The 16,746-nt window shown below is 40.7% G+C and overlaps 1 protein-coding gene across 2 annotated transcripts in view; it reads left to right on the top strand.

The window, feature by feature from the left end:
- Positions 1-16,746, top strand: part of LOC119652878 (protein numb) — a 252,661-nt gene that overhangs the window by 126,349 nt on the left and 109,566 nt on the right. The window contains exon 3 of one of the 2 annotated variants that reach the window (XM_038057242.1): positions 1,499-1,536. The gene's annotated coding sequence lies outside the window, so the exon portion shown is untranslated. Of the gene's footprint in view, positions 1-1,498; positions 1,537-15,667; positions 16,257-16,746 lie in introns of those variants that run through there. The other variant, XM_038057241.1, reaches the window with a different exon arrangement.

The following is a 16,746-nucleotide window of genomic DNA, read 5'->3' on the forward strand; positions in this document are numbered from 1 at the left end:
CCTACATGAGGATGGACGATTCCGTAGCCTACATAACGACGAAATCTATGAGCGATACCACAACCGTCTAGTTGTGGATAAAATCCGGCTCAAAGGTTGCGATGGGCGGGTCACTTAATCCGTATGGATGGATGATGATCCAGCCCGGAAAGTCTATGGTAGAAAAAGAAGACGAGGCAAACCCTGCCTAAGATGGAGCGATGGCGTAGGTCAGGACGCCAGATAGATTTTAGGGGTATCGAATTGGTGGACCTCGGCGCGAAACCGGGGTGTCTGAGTTCCTTATTAAGGCAGGTCTAGACGGGATACCGGTTGTTGCACCGTTGCTGATGATGTTCGAAGTATTCGGAGAAGCCCCCCACATTCCCGTGCCTGACTAACATAGAGGCTTGCAAGCATGTGTCAGCGGAACACTTCGATGGAACTTCAAAATTTGCTGGCGTAACGCTTGGTAGTATCATGCTTTATAGTATATTCCTGCGGTTTACTTTATGATTCTAGGATAAACTTTGGGGGGGGGGGGGTTGGAGGGGAGAGGTGGTTCCCAGTCAATTTGTACAAAGTATACTTATAGTAAATATATTAACTTAAACAGGTATCGGTATGGAGTGCATTTTGAGGCTTAGGCTTTGTGATTTTTTTCCGATTTTCTGATTGGGTAGTTTGTGAGAATGGCTCCGTGAAGGAAATTATCATTTTCCGGCTCCGCATTCCCTCCTATCACAACTATTGGCAAACTTAATACCAGCGTTGGAAAGTACTTATCGAAACCTTTTATTTAATGTTCGATGCGCTGCATGTGAGGGTATTCACAGTGCCCACCTTTCAACCAAATTCTGCATCAATTGGGATAACTGTTTCTGAGACAATAGGTTTGAACAGACAGTAAACCGGTTTTAATAAGATTTTGTGTTACACAAAACCTTAAGAATGATTTGATTCTATTTACTTTCCAGCGCTTTTAAAACTCAGATAAATTTTGGCGACCAAAAATAACTTCCTTCTCCGCGCACTTTAGATATAAAATTAGTGAATGGAGCGATTCCACATTCTGCAGGAAAATGATGTAAATTCAAAATGGAACTGCATCATTTTTTCCAAATAACACAAGTCAATAAAAATTTCATTGGCAGACAGAAAAAGCGAAAAAGAAGCAACTGTTGCATCAGAGGCGAACTTGAGAATCCAAAAGTAAATGATGGTCCCATAGATCTTATTAAATTTTGGATTCCGAGAGAACAATGAACTTCTAGATGCTGGTCTATGACATGAATATGACTCCTTAAAATTGAGTCGATTATTTGCTCTTTATTTTTCAAACTTTTGGCGAGAAGAAAGCATCCTTTGGGGTCTCTTGCAATTTTCGAGGAGGATGAAAAAATATTTAGGGTGAGAGCAGGATGAATCAACTCATATGATCTGTTGAATCACTTTACCTATTTTTAATTCTTAAGTGCTACTTCATAAATTTTCTAACTTATTTCTTTTTTACTTGCAGGTCAGAATAGCTATGATAGCTAACTTCATCATCATTTGGTGAGTCAAATTTTGAAAGATTCATTTCTGCACTATACAAATTATAGCGAATAGCAATAAAACGGTAAATGAATGTGTCAGTGGAGTAGGAGTTTATAGATAATTTTATTTTTCCATAGAAATGAAGTTTTTTGAATTAAAGGTAGAACCTAAGCGAGTCACTTGTAACTGGACATAAGGTCTTTGAGGGTTATGTCTACATCTATAGCAAATTATAGTTAATGGAAGGATTAGTAAATTCAGAGATTAAGTTTATGCGAACAAATTAATTCAATCTGTTTTTCTACTTGTTTTACTTATTCGTAATTCGAAGCCAGGGGTTCGAACGATTTACGGACACAATCCCGTTGTCAGAACCTTTACTTTATATGAATTGTCGAGCTCTCTACAAATCACATGATGAATTTTATCTGGTACAACACTCCTTCGAACCTTATAATATTTTATTTTATTTTATTTATAATATAAAAATCTGAATTTTTAACCCAATCCCCAGTTTATGGGGGGGAAGTCTCCCCCTCTTCAAAACCGAGAAACACATAAAGACTTCGTGACCCCCAAAGTGGTATTTTTTACCATGATGGTTAAAGTTTGAATTTTCAACCTTTTCCGTTCCGGAGAGAGGATAAAGAGCGTATGAAATATGAAGGGGAAGGTTCCTTCTCCATGCTCTCTTTATCCCCTCCCTCTCCGACGGTGGTGCAGACCAACTGAACTGTGATGATACCAAAATACCCCCTATTTGAAGTGCCATAACTCTTTAAGGGAGGATCGGCGCGAATTTCCAATAAGATTTGAGTGAGAAGATCTCTCGCTTCTCATTTCATACCCTCCTTTTTGGAGGCGAAATTAAACCCTATCGTTTTCAAATGAAAATAGCCCCACTTTGAAGCGCTCCTTCTTACTTACTACATACCCATATCCTCCCATCGTAATGGGGTAGGGTTGAAAATTTCAGCTTTACCATTATGATATATAAAAAAAACACTTTGAGGGTCTATAACTTTTTAAGGAGGGTGTCCGCCACAAGCTTGTATCGAGTCTCTCCTCCTCCATATGTTGAAAGTCCCACTTTATCAATGTTTCTTACAATACTTAACACGTTAACAAGGGAAAGCCATTTAAGATTTCACCCATTCTAAGAGATATTCATGAGGGGTCATCTTTTAAAATGTGGGCGATCATAGGTTAGTATCTAACAAACAACCATCAAATGATGTACTATTTTATTTACTGAACAAATTGATAATTCTTAAATCATCTATTGATACTAAGGTAATCGAGTTAGCAACCGAAGCTACCCGATTTCAGCTAGCTTTACTTGTAATACCCCGACATAGTCATTGACAGGGAATTTTCATACCTTTGAACAAGACTTTTACAATCAGAATTATTTTTAAAGGACATGAAGAAATCCTTTGTAGTTCCTGTCATCAAGAATTTGACATCAAACTCTAGGTGAGGTCGCTTCCAAGAAGTTATAAATAATATAATGTGATTCTTTGAGACGAATAATTGCACCCCAAGAGTCTCATATCTATAAATCTGGAACATATAGTCCATATTGTTACAAACGTCAGCCTACCTTGTGAAAGATACACTCAAGACTCTAATGACTCTGCCTTATTTTTCATTATGATGTTATTTGTCCCACAACGATAGAGTCGATGATTACACAATGCGATAATAATGCAACACCTCAATCGAACTTGGTAGCCTTTACGGTACGTTCCTCGGAAAAACTCTTGTTAGGCTCCGGATGGACACTCCTATAATGATATCTTTAGACCAATTCTGTTTGGCTCCTTCTACAAATCTAAAACTATTTGGCCAAGGTTCACGGTTCGTTTTTAGAACAGGGAGTCATTAGCGCAGTTGTGGTGTTGGAGAGGTGATGTCATGGTTCATTTAAGCCCAGCCTGCTCTCCGAATTAAGCAGCATGAAAACCGTCACCGATAACGGGACAGAATAGTATCGACAACAGAATGCCATCTTGTGGTGCTCTGCTTTCGACTTCCTCTGCAATTTTTCTTCGATGCGACACGTGACATTTTGCACCGTCGTTCGGGAATTTAATGAAGAGCAGACGAATTATCTGCAAAGTGTTAATGTGTTCAGTGGAGGAGGATCCAGAGCAGAAACCGGAAAAAGCGTACATTCTGGGATGCCTCGTCATCCTTGTCGAGGAGCTTCATACAGTTCAGCATGCAATCTTGATTCGTTATCTAAATCAAAAGATAGTAGCATCTGAGGCGTAGCTTCCGTTTCTCCAGCATATATTAAAATCGAGATTTTTAGCCTTTCGCGGCAGGCACGTAACGTTTTGAGCCTCTTCAACAGGGAACTAATTAACTACTATCCCGGGTAGAGGTTCACCCCATCTACACCCTTAGAGGTCTAGATGTTACACAGAAGTCTAGACTACAGTAATTCCCTCTTCTTCCTCTCTCAGGCGAACTTGAGACCGTCGAATAAAAATGGACGTTATGAATTTATAGACAGTTGGCATGCAATTGATAGGTTTTTTTTTGGCAGCGCGATCCCGTACGATATCCCATTTCTAGAAAAGAAAAGTAAAGAAGGATCAGTAAAGAAGGATAAAATTCCGGTGGCCGACTGATGTCTTGATTTATATCCACTATGTGCAAACCGTCGGTTGCTGGTGACATTGTGTATCAGAAATTCAACATCTGAGCCAAACTAGACCCCTCTAATTCTCCGAGTTTTTTTATAGCTTGCTGAAACTACTTTTTAGCAAATTTCAACAAAATTTATATATGGGAAAGTAGCGTCGCAGACGCCTTCAACGAAAATTCACATTGCTTTCTCCATGTCTTTTTTGGCTTTCGTTACTCAGATCTGAATTACTGTACTAAAAAAATGAAATGCCGTGCCAACGCTCCAAATGATTTTTCCAGTATGGATCCTTCATCATTAACGACGCAACAGCCGGCACTCGTTAGGATCTCAGGACATTCTATCTAAATTTTTCCCGATGCTTTTATCTGGCCCCGCATATTGGGCAGGATCAGCTTAGTCAGTCTTTTTAATTTAATTTAGATATCGAATTTTCGGATCTTATAGACGAGCTTGAAGTTTATGAAAACAGACAATTTTTCCATTACTTGCCTCAGATAAAATCCAATCTGTTGCTGATTTGGTATAAGCCGATGAGGCTCCGGACATATAGGGCTATCCAGCCTTGTAGATGATACTCAGCAACCTGAAACCTCAATAAAATGTACCAATTATGGAGGTGCTCATGTATGGATAACGCAGCACTGACTTGTTTAAGATCTGGAAATGCAGTTATCTCAACACCAAGATCAAGTTGAGACTGTTCTATGGTAATGTTCTTTCTGTGTTGCTATATGGAAGTGGCTCCCACTGTTATTCAAAAGCTCCAAGCCTTCGTCAATAGGATGATGCGTCGCATCATCGGGGTACGCTGGCCTGATACTATTGCAAACGAAGAACTTGGTCGGCGCACAGGCTCGCCAACCGTACGTAAGTCATACATTGGGGAGGGGCGACAATTCCATTGCCGACTACATCAGTGGAATCCACTCTCTCAAGTGACCAAGGGCACTTGCCACAGATCAGTACTGAAGGAGTGCAGACGACACAATCGTGGGGGTAACCGAACCGCATTTTAGGTTACAGTGAACGACAGCGGATGGGCGTGGTTGGCACGGTATACCTCACCAAGGGTAAATGGCAACCATATTTTATAGATATGTATGGGTAGCATAATGCCTTATTGTCAATTATCAGATGATCCGTTATTTGAAATTTCAAGCCTAAGTTCTATCGGCTCCTGGTGAGTTATGGTTCTTAAACCGATGAATTGTACAGACAATTTCTGATAGTCTTTGTTCGCCGTCGTCAGTTAGTGGACCTCCAACTCACCGATATTATAGTTCTGATCAAAGTATAGATTTTCTTCTTTGTCTCGACAGGATCAGCATCGAGGTGTGACTTCATCTTGCTGACTTGCGGTTGCTCCATGTACTTTTCGAGCTCGCATTGTTTTTGTTTCCCCTTATGTCTCCTCTGTCTGTGAAGTCGCTTTTCTGCTCGGCGGAGTTCGCGCCCGCGTTTTCGCAGCATTAACCGGTTCTGTTACTAGCTCGTTCTGACCTTTTTGGCGAATAGAGCCAAATATGTTTGCCGCCGTACCAACGGTCTTCTAGTTTTTGTGAAGAGATCATTTGTCGATACTACATCTCTATGACCTCGTTAACCGCGGCTGTTGGGGCATCCATTCAAACCTTATAGGTGTTTTGAAGGGCTTTGTTATGGATGTCATCAGTGTTCACTCTCACCTGATTGTCAGAGGGATAGTGATCCGAGCCTATATTGACTCTTTAAGTATGCTGACATTCATCAAGGCTGAGAGGTAGCGCCGTTCGATTAGCGAGTGGTCAATTTGGTTGAAAGTAGTCTCGTCTGGAGAGGCCATGTTTGTTTGTTGACCTGTTTCCGCGCAAACCATTTCCAATGACCCATGCTAGTGGAGTTATCCGCAGTTTGTTGGCATTGGTAATTTTATGCAAGCTAAGGGAGCCGAAGTATCGCCTGATTACTGGCTGGATAGGTATGATTTTGATATCATATGTACCTGGGACAAGCTACGGAGTTTCGTTCCATGGCCTCATAGAAAGTAACCTTCACCGACTCTGCAGGCAGAGGGTGCATATTCGTTGTCTTATGTTTGTAAATATGATTTTTTTAGTGACTAAGAAACCTATGAAAAAAAACATCGGTTACCCAAGATGGCCGCTATAACATAACACCATATATTATTCCTGTTCAGCGGATCTCTTATAACGCTTCGACATCAGCCTTATATTGGGAAAGAGTATCGACTAGGAGCGCACGGTCCATGGTAAAATGCCCAAACTTTTGTTCGCTTTCGCTATCATGTCTGTCTTAGTGTTGTTGATGCGGCCGCTTCTATCTGCGTCAACCATCACCTTTAGCGATAATTATTCTGTTGATGAACGACATTGGGCCCCTTCAAGTGAGAAAGCGATGCTGATTTGTAACTCGGCGGAGAGTCATACTTGCGTGTTGCGGAAGTCACTCTACGAATCGTTGATGCAACAAAAGACAATTTAAACTGCTTTAGGCATTGCGATTTTGAAGTGGAAGCTGATACTAGAGGCTAATTTCATCATCACATTTTATCCATTACCAAGGGAAGGAAGGAAGGAGCTGTCTGAAGTGGTCGCCATAGATTGCAGCGAAGTGGCTGCAAAAGGTGTCATCATGGCATCCAGACGTCGAATCATCGCGATTTTTATTATGAGAGGCTGGTTGGGTCACCAGGTCAAACGATTCCTGTCGATTGTCCCATATCTAGTGGTTCATTTTATACCCGATTGCCTGGTGTTATGATAGATTGTATTTGCACACTGATGTTAATTCGCAAACACCCGTACAAGTTGTGGTCTAAGCCGACCGAAACTGAAGTAACTTTTGATTGGAATTGAGAGAGCCCTATGTCCCCCATCTAAGTGCTTTTCTGATTCATCAACCGCTTTTTTTGGCTAACACCCGAAGTTCAAAAAAATCCACACAGCTACTATTCCGTCCAGGGCATAGGCAACCCATCAGACGTTGAATCCCTTCTGCCCTTGGAGCAATGTAACTGAAGTGGTTCAAAGGTGTTATTCGCTCATTTATATGCAGTTTTTAACTTGATTATAATTCGCACCCATGGGGTGTTTACAAACTAATATAAGTGAGCAAGCAAATACTTTTTAACTGCGCTTGAATTAAAATCACCGTCCTAGATTTATTCAATGTTTAGTGAATCGCAGGGAATCACTGGTTCAGGTTATTCGAAGCGGAACCTTTTTGTATTGAGCTGATCCTGTCACATCCTTTTTGCACAAATGGATGCGTCAAATGAGTCCAGTTGGTGATTTTTAAAACTAGTCTTACTTAGGCTCAAGAAGGGTGAGGTCGTGTGGGAGTTAGAATCAAATGAGAATCATAGTTTGAAATTAACACCTTCTCAAAGAACAGTTGTCAACCCGTCATGGGCTTAACAACAATACAGCCTGAAAGAAACAAAAATTAAAATTAGAATAGCACACAAAAAATAAATTGTCTTGATACCCTTTTCTCTCACACAAGGGGCATTATATTATCATCGTCAACGGCGAAACAACAAATATCCAGTCTAGACCTGCCTCAGTAAGGCATACCAGACAACCTGGTTTTGCGCCGAGGTATTCGTTATATGAAATTTATTAATCGCTGGCGCGACAAGTCGAACCTACGCTTTGTATCGTTTTAAAGTAGCTACTTCGATACCTCAACACTATACTCATTGCGTTTACCCTGAATTTTTGCTCTGACTTTACTCAGGTAATAATGCACATCTGAGTCGACTGATACCCGACATCCGAGGTAATCTACAAAGCCGTCTAGCACCAGCGAGATTTGATCCTCGACCTTTCGTGGCGAAAGCCTAGTTCTCTAATAATGTTCCAGTGATATTTAGGTATCTGAAGATGACAGTTCACAGGTTATACAAAACCCACATTGGGCGCCTATTTCGAAATTCTTCTGGATCTATAAATAGAACACAAAACACTTGCTCAATAAACAAAAAATTAATTCCTCGAATTCCAACAAATTACCCAATAAATAACATATCTAATTTGCCTATATCTTTATTATTATGTCAGATACCCTTATCTTTCACCGTTCTGTCTCCATTATTACAACTAATATCTCATAACTGCATATTTATGCTTATCGCTAGCTTAATCTTTTTTCCGCTATGTTGAGTTCTACCGACTTTTCACGCTTTTACTCCCAACCATCCTCATAGTATTTCATTCATAACACCTGGTAACTCCTATCCATATGGAATTAAACCTGGGATTATCTCTACTGGTATTTTGCTTTCCAGTTGCGTGCGTTTACACAAATGATAAGCTTCTCTGCAGAGGCGAAGTACCGCTCGTTCGCTTCTCTAATCCATTCATTCAATACGCCCAGGGGTTGCAGTAATATCTGTGTACTTATACTTTCTCACAAAAAGATTGGAATGTGTGGTTGAACTGTTGCTGAGGTATTTATTTTACACGCAAATAGAAACATAATCCTGGAAAGCTGGTTAATTTGTCAATGTATTAGTTAACTGTTGTTTGATGGTAGTTTCCAGTGTAAACCAATTTAACGATTGTAGGGGAGTTGGCGCTAATTGGGAAACAGTCAAATTTCTGATAGTTGAAATGCATTACCTGTAGCACCCAAAGATTTAAGATTGGACCAAGTAGTTACGTATACTTGAAGGACTTTCCCTTCGTATATAGTCAGGAATGACAGTATGGTCAAATTATGCTGTTGAATATCCTTTATGTTACACTATGGAACACAGGCGGGGAAATCGATTAGGACCTACTTATTAGCTCAAAAGGCTCCTTTTTCATCTCCAAATTCTACACTGTTAGAGCAATCCATATCCAATCTTTAGAAAAAATTATTATGTTTCCGCAGAATATTGTCCCATTTTCGAATAAATTGTATTTCATACACAGTACTTCGGGAACCACTTGTTCCCTTGTTCAGTGAATATCTACTTGCACTGAGAAATGCAATAAGTGGTTCCAGAAATAGTAGTATTTGATGGACGTCAAAAGCGAGAAGACAACAGAGAGAGGACTCGGTCCAAGATTGTAGCATCGAAGATGTTTCCCTAATGTTTTCTAGATGATAACTTCTTGATCATTCTGTGTTAGGCGAATTTTCTTTGCAATGCACCAGCAGTGTAAGGGTGGTAAATACTATCTTCTATAAAAAAAAATCCTTTTTAAATCAAGTTTAATACCTTTTTGTTTTCCCTCGACTGTCTTCTGTCGATCTGTTCATCTGGCTTTCTTTAATAGGGTGGCGCACTTCAAAGGACACTGGCCTATTGGATTTTATCCAGCAAACTGACCAGGATAATTTTTCCTAAAAAGATGTAAATTGTTTCTATTTTTTCCTCCGCAAGCCTGCGTCCAATGTCCTCTTTGGTAAAGTCATATACGTATAGTTTTAACCGACAGTCTGACCTGAGTAGTTGGAATCATCAGTATTACTTGTACACTGTAGCATTCACACCTACAATCGAATCCAGCTTTTACAATGAAAATAGAACGTGCTTTCTCATATAAACTTAACTGAGAACTGTATAGTTGAACCCCCAGCAAACATTTGAACCTTTCAGTTAAAAAAATTAAAAATTCATCCATCACAGTTAAACTGCGTAGTTGAGTTGAAATGAAACTAAAATACCAACACGCGTAGAAGTTCGACCGTACCGTTCAAACGGTCAAATACATTTGAATGTGTATGGCCGACCTTAGAGAGCAAAGAAGCTTTACCAGCACTGATTGCTCTTCAAGAGTATAACTCAGCATCTTGAAGATATTTTGCAACCACGGTTCATGAGTTTATTATTGGCATCGTACCATTTTGTTCCAAGTAGCTGTCCAGAATAGCAGCGAGATATCTGAGAATACCAGTGTCGTCTGAGACTTCCTTGCATTCCTTACATCTAGGACCACCACCACGTAATATTTGCTGATAACACCCTTTCTTTAAATTGTATTTTTCACCAAGCAATTTGATGCTGTTCTGGCTTTATGAAACCCGTACTACTCATCTCCGGTACTTGGCAATTGGGAGCAATTATTGTGTATTACCCGCTCTAAAATTTTCCTCATTGTACTTAGGACATATTTGGGTCAATAGACAACTAGTTTCTACCGCTTCCATAATGGGGGAAATATCCGCGCAGACATGTAAGCTTTGAAATACTCAGCGAGCAGGTCGTATATAAACCTCACGAGCCCCTAGTAGATGGTATTTAGACCTCACGAGTTCTTACTAGGTATACCGCCCAGATCCGGGCCCTTGTTGTTCTCTATTCTATGGCAGATTTCGTTGCTTTTTATCTTAAGTCCCATTCAATTTGCCTCTCTTTCCAAATTCAGAGCTATTTGGGAACGTGCATGACTCAGTGAGAGAGTAAACAGATCTCATCAACGTTGTCGAGTTTTTTTAGGAAAGATGTCATGATTCTTTGAGGCCCTCCACGAACAAACAATACATCCAATTCGAAATTTTGCGCTGCCTTCATTAGTAGTCGCATCGATATTGCTTGGGCACACAATAGGCTTTTCTTAAGTTCACAATAAATTCTTCTCCAGTGCAGATTTCCCATCTGAATGCCGCTTCATCGAGATCCTTATATTGTATTTAGATCCCATGTTTTTGGGCACGCACTGCGGCATTCTCTCCAAGTGATTTTTGATCTTGGCTACGAGAGCCGTCAGGGTTGCCCATGATAGATCTTTTCATGTCGAATAAAATGCTTTCAATCGGAATCAGCTTTTCCCTTTTTTGGTATCTACTCATACGACAGATTGCCCTTGCTCCAGAAAACAATTACCTCTGGCCGAATTCGGAACCGGTTTCTTCGCCTTTTTTGCTTTTGAGTTTAGTCAGCCCATCGTTATCTTTTACCGTAGGCTTCCTTCGCTTATTGATTCTTTTCTCTTTCGAATCTTTTGTTTTGTTCCTCTGAACTGCTAGCATATCTTTTTCTTAGGCAACTGGATTCCCTATAGAGTCTCCCTCTTTCTCCCCGAATCCTTGTTCGAGAGCAGGCTAATGGCAGTGCGATTAAGTGTCCGCTGTTCCTTGAGATCTCTTTCTTCCTCTTACGATCTATTTTAAAGGACTCTAGTGCCTGTTTATCTGTTCATCTGCCTTTCTCCGCAGGTAGAAAGCTTTAAGAGACGCTGATACAATGGCACCAGTAGGGGGGAGCTTCACCTGGATGGGTTGGTGTATTTTTTACTTATTTCTTTGACTCCTGCCCTGCCTTCCTTCCTTCCTTGCGGAACTATCTCTTCTGATGCTTTTGATGACGCAAATGTGCCTTCCTGTTTCCCTCAACCTCACTCACAAGAACTTCCGAAACTAAACTTTGTAATCTCAATGTTCCGTCCAGCCGCTTTGTTTCATCGACGAACCTAGAGAAAGGAAAGAAGACTTACTCTAGGTAGTTCAATATACTGCTGCAGCATGAACAGTTAGGTGAACTGTCCATTTTAAAGTTACGCGTGTTTGCGATACTTTCTATGCTCCGAGTGAAATTGAGTAAGGTTAGAATTATTCTTTTCGTCGCTTCTCTAGATCCAGATCTTGATGCTGGGAACCAGTCTGTGAACCCGTCGACCTTTTTTGCGCGTTGTGACCGCCTACTCAACGATTCCTTTCTTTCAACGATCAAAAGAACTAAGTGTCATACCAATTCATCTGTGAGGATATCAATCGGCGTCATTTTGAAAATCTTGTGTGCTGCCACACCCAAGGTAGTCCCGGGCTAAGGGTAGGTGTATGAATTTCGCCGCTCTAGTTATAAGCAGATGCAAATGTCTCCGCTTCTGCCTGATATTAAACCTAGCTTCCATTATCTTTACAATGTGCATGAAAGTAGGTTTTCGGGGATGATATGGCTCCCTACTCTGATAAATTTAGTTATTTCCTTTCAACACTTTGTGATAAGCACTACTTTTTCTTCTTATCTAATCCGCGAAATAAAATATCTCGCAACACAATCCGTTCTACATCATCGGCATTTCCCACCATCCTAGCCTACTCAGCAACTGGGTTGCTAAGAATATTTTTCTATATGACACAATATTGAAGTCAGGGCAGAACCGACATTCTCCTTGCGCCCGTCGTTCGTTTCTTAACAAAGCTTTTTTCTTTTGGAAAGCTACCATCGAGTCCCGTCAGATAATATCAATGGTAGCCTTCTTATTTAGCTCCAATTGACCAAATTAAATACATTTCGCACATTAAGGGTCAATGCAGTGAAAGACTTGTTGGTATCAATAGTTTGTCTGGTTTCATGAAAGCCAAATTGGTTGTTTGATAGCATTCCCAGATCCTAACAAGGGTATTTCACCAGAAGATTTATCGGCTTTAAATCTCAGCTCTGATTTCTGAAGGAAAAATTCCATCCGCCAGACATACTTTGAACAACTCCACAAATATATCCAGCTTAGACTGTATAGTTAGCTAAAAGACTTCATTTGGTATACCGTCACGGGCCAATGTTTTATTTTTTCGTATCCTGCTCCAAATTCGTAGCACTTCTACCCTCTTTATTGTCGGTATTGCTATGGCGTCTTTCATTTTGAACATGTAGTCCCCAATTTCCTCACTTCTTTGCCAGGCCCAAGACAGTTGCGTCATACTTGTCACTGGTGCAGTGTTCGTTGACTTGCCGAAACATATCGTAATTTAGCGAAGGTCTTCTACCAAATTTGACTGCCCCTTATATGAAACACCTGAAGCATTTCTTCAAGAAGGTCTGTTTCTAAAGCGATAGATGACACACCCAATACAACATTTTTTGTATCTGCTAGGCTACCTCAGTTCCTGGTCGTAAGACCGCTATCATCATGCCATCATAAGCCGTCCTAGCTGATCCCTCATATTGTAACATAGCGGATCACCTTTTCTGAGGAAAGGACTATAACCCCCAAGCTGCGCTACCAGCTTTGATCATACCCAACGTCCTTTCAACACTCTTATTGAAGGATAACTCGAGGGCACGATGGATCGGTATCCCGCTCGTACTCCGTCGGCTACAAAAGTATTCTGCGGCGCTGAACCGTTAAGTAATTAATGGCGTGAAAAATTCCAGGCACTTACCTCATCAGTGAGTTGGGCAACATTATCCTCATCAGAGTTGGAACAGGTTCAACCCGACGGAGGGTCTTGAGCCTCGTGACGATAGAGGCGTCCAAAACCCCAGTTATTAGACATTTCTTGACGCATACTTGGGTTTTATATAGCGAGACATGTTGTATGTTGTTGTAGCGTATGTTGTATAGCGGTCCTCCATTGGTTGATGGCATTGATCTAAGATATTTAAACAGCTCAGTTCTGGCTAGGTCAGTGCCAATGACAGTAATAGTGCCTATTTCATTTGTGTTGGTCGTTAAAAATCTTGTTTTATTCAGATTCAATCTCATACTGTGTTGTTTGAGGCGATAATTCCAGTTTTGAATACGTTGCTCGAGATCTGCATTACTATGAAAGACTAGGAAAACATCGTTTGCAAAAAGCAGTTTATAGGGCGTTGGGTATCCCGTGTGACACTGTTCATAACAAGAACAAAGCAAAGTGGTGAAAGGGCGCTTCCTTGATGAACACTGACACAGATCCGAAGCGGTTTTGATACAAACCACACTCCGAACTTTACTCTTCGGATCGTGGTAGAGCAGTTAAACCTAGCGTACGAGTTTTTCTGGCACTAGGTGTTCTCGTAGATCATACCAGATGAGTTCCAATGGTATACGGTCAAAAGTTTTCTCTAGATCCAAAAATGCAATGTAAAGATGGCGATGCTTCTGACGGTGGAAGCGCGCAGCGTGTATTGTGTCAGTAGTTCCGCAGTTCTTGTCAAACCTGGCTTGATTAACTGCTATTATAATAAACGATATTGAGAATACGATTATCGAGAATGCCTTTAAAAATCTTCATAGTATGGGAAAGTAATCGTATCGGACGGTAATTTGAACATTCTGCTGGACTACCTTTGGTGGGGCTTCCGTGCCAGTCAGATGGTGTTCTGCTTCCCTCAATAACCTGATTGAAGAACTCATTAAGTCATAATGTTGGATCCCAGTACTTCGCTTTCCAGAGCTCAGATGTGATCTCGTCAGGTCCTGTTGGTTTCCCCTATTTCATTCGTTTGATTGTTTCCTCGATTTCAGTGGTTGTGGAAGTGGACGATGAACAGTTTCTTCAGTTGAAATCTGTTCAAAATATTCGTTGATTTGTGTTTTCCTGGTTTCATTATGAAATTAGAAAGATGAGAAAATCGTTTCATAAACTATGTATTACCAAGTACAAAGTCAGGAATGCCTGCAAGATCAACCATACGCTCGCCACCTTTATTGCGTGTTCCAAACCTTTTTCCCGCATGGTACCTGTTTCCGTCTGCCTCTTAACCCGCATGACAATTAAGGCCGCCTTCACTAGCGATATAGTTATCAGCAGACATGTTACAGGTCTTTATGTCAAGAAATTACCAAAAGACATCTTTCTCGGCATTAGGTCGGCCCGTCTGTGGTGCGTATGAGAATGACAGAATGGTGAGCTCCATCAGTCGGTTAACAAATCGTCGACTTCTTGAATGGCGTCATGGAAGCCCTCAGAGGTGGCAATGGCAGCACGATATTGAATGCGTGAGCTACCAATATAGGGAAGTTTATAGCCATTTCTACCGCGTTCGCGTTATACTATATGTCGCAGCGTTTGGCACTACACCATCGAGTTTCCCGTAGAACGCAAATATCAATGCGCCTTTTCCGAATAGTTCTTGCAAGTTTCTCAACCTTTCCAGTGATGGTACCAATATTTAGCGTGGAGACATGTTGTTGTTTTGCGTTGGCTAATTTCCTTCCGACCTGACGTTTAACAAAAGGTTGATTGTGTAATTTCAAAGGTTACTAGTTGTTCGACTCTGTTTATTCCCACACAATTACATTTTTAAAATTTATTAAACCCCTTTTATTCGCGCAATATTGGAAACTTTAATAGGAATTCTACTATTGTTAATAAAGTTATAATAGATCGGCATTGTCTCTTCTTTTGGTAGCTAAAGTAAGCAATTATCTGTTTGTATTGAATTTTTGAATTTTTTTTTAACAAGCCTTTATTTAGATAATAAAGGACTCATAATAATTTTTCAAACGTTAAAGGATGACTCTTCGACAGTAATCTTTCCTGGCGTAATCGAATGTCACTTTCATCAAAAGAGATTATTTATTTCTTCGAATGTAATCTTATTTCCATTGTATGGAAAAGATTTTAGATTTATCTTTTTCCACATTTTCCCCTTTTGCGGTAGTTGGAAGCGCGTAGTGAACATGTGAAACAATAGTTAGTCACATTGGAAAATCGAAGACTGCTGTGTATTTGTATCTTTCGTTCCCCTACGATAGTATCTGTATCTAAACTTGCGTATAGAATATCACACGGGTCGGAAATGTCTGCAATTTTTTGACAAGCAACACGAACAACATCGACTACGCTAGTCTGCACAAACGTCGGAGCATCAACCACAGGTTCAACTTCTTGGTAGGCTATAGAGGGTTGTGAAGCGGTCTATGAGGCGGACTGGTTCAGTTGAGAAAGTTGTGTCGAACAGTACATAGTACGTGTTGTGTGCCTTCGTCGCTCTGCGTCTTCGCTATACCCTGTGTGCGTCGTCCTCTCGGTTGTCGCGGTTCCCTTTTCGTCCTACATAAGGGGTTTCCTTGGTGCGTGCGCGGTGTAAATCCGGTCTGCATAGTAGACCTAGCGCTCGTTTTCTCACGAGGGTTGGAAGCTATTTGAAATTTTATCTTTCATTTGTAACGGTCATTTTTTGGAAGGGTACAGTTGTTGTATTCGCTGGAATTTCGCCGAATTAGCATGTGATTTGTGTTGAAATTTCGGTGTTGATTATACCGTGTCAAAATTTCTTTGTCAAAAATTTGATGGTGATGATTTGTGGCCTGAAATTCATCCCTTGTGTGGTCGCTGATATTCTGTGACATAGCCCTGTTAATATCAGCAGTTTTGGTGTATCCATCAACCGTCTATGGAATTTGGAATGCGCGTTATTGCTGGAATCAGAAAACAAGTAATGCAACAACATCAACCCATCGAATACTAATTATAATTTGCATTCCGCCAAGGCTGTAGGCTGCATAATTCAATTCGCATTTACAGAGAACACGTTCTGGAAACCACCGTACAAAACGAGTAGAGCTGTATTAACCACAGAAATACCAGTAAACGCAACACAAAAACGTCATATGCATATAAAAACCCACAAACAAGAACCGAAGCTTATAGATAGCATACTATCTGCGTATGATATACAAAACCTGACATCGATGGAATCGATATTCTTCTAGAAAGACTAAATGCACGTCTATATGGGAATAACTCGTTGCTGTCTGCTCATAGTAGTACCGCTCGTAGCCAACCACCCGCACCCTCGGTGCTTCCCTCTGTCTCTATGATTACCTTTTGTAAACCGATCATTGGCGTTCAATTACACTTACCTGCAAAATTGCACAACGACGTACTGTATCGGTGCCACCATCAAGGTGTAGCGAGTACAGTAC

This window comes from Hermetia illucens, chromosome 3 (assembly GCF_905115235.1).
Source record: "Hermetia illucens chromosome 3, iHerIll2.2.curated.20191125, whole genome shotgun sequence".
In the NCBI taxonomy this organism is placed as follows: Eukaryota; Metazoa; Arthropoda; class Insecta; order Diptera; family Stratiomyidae; genus Hermetia; species Hermetia illucens.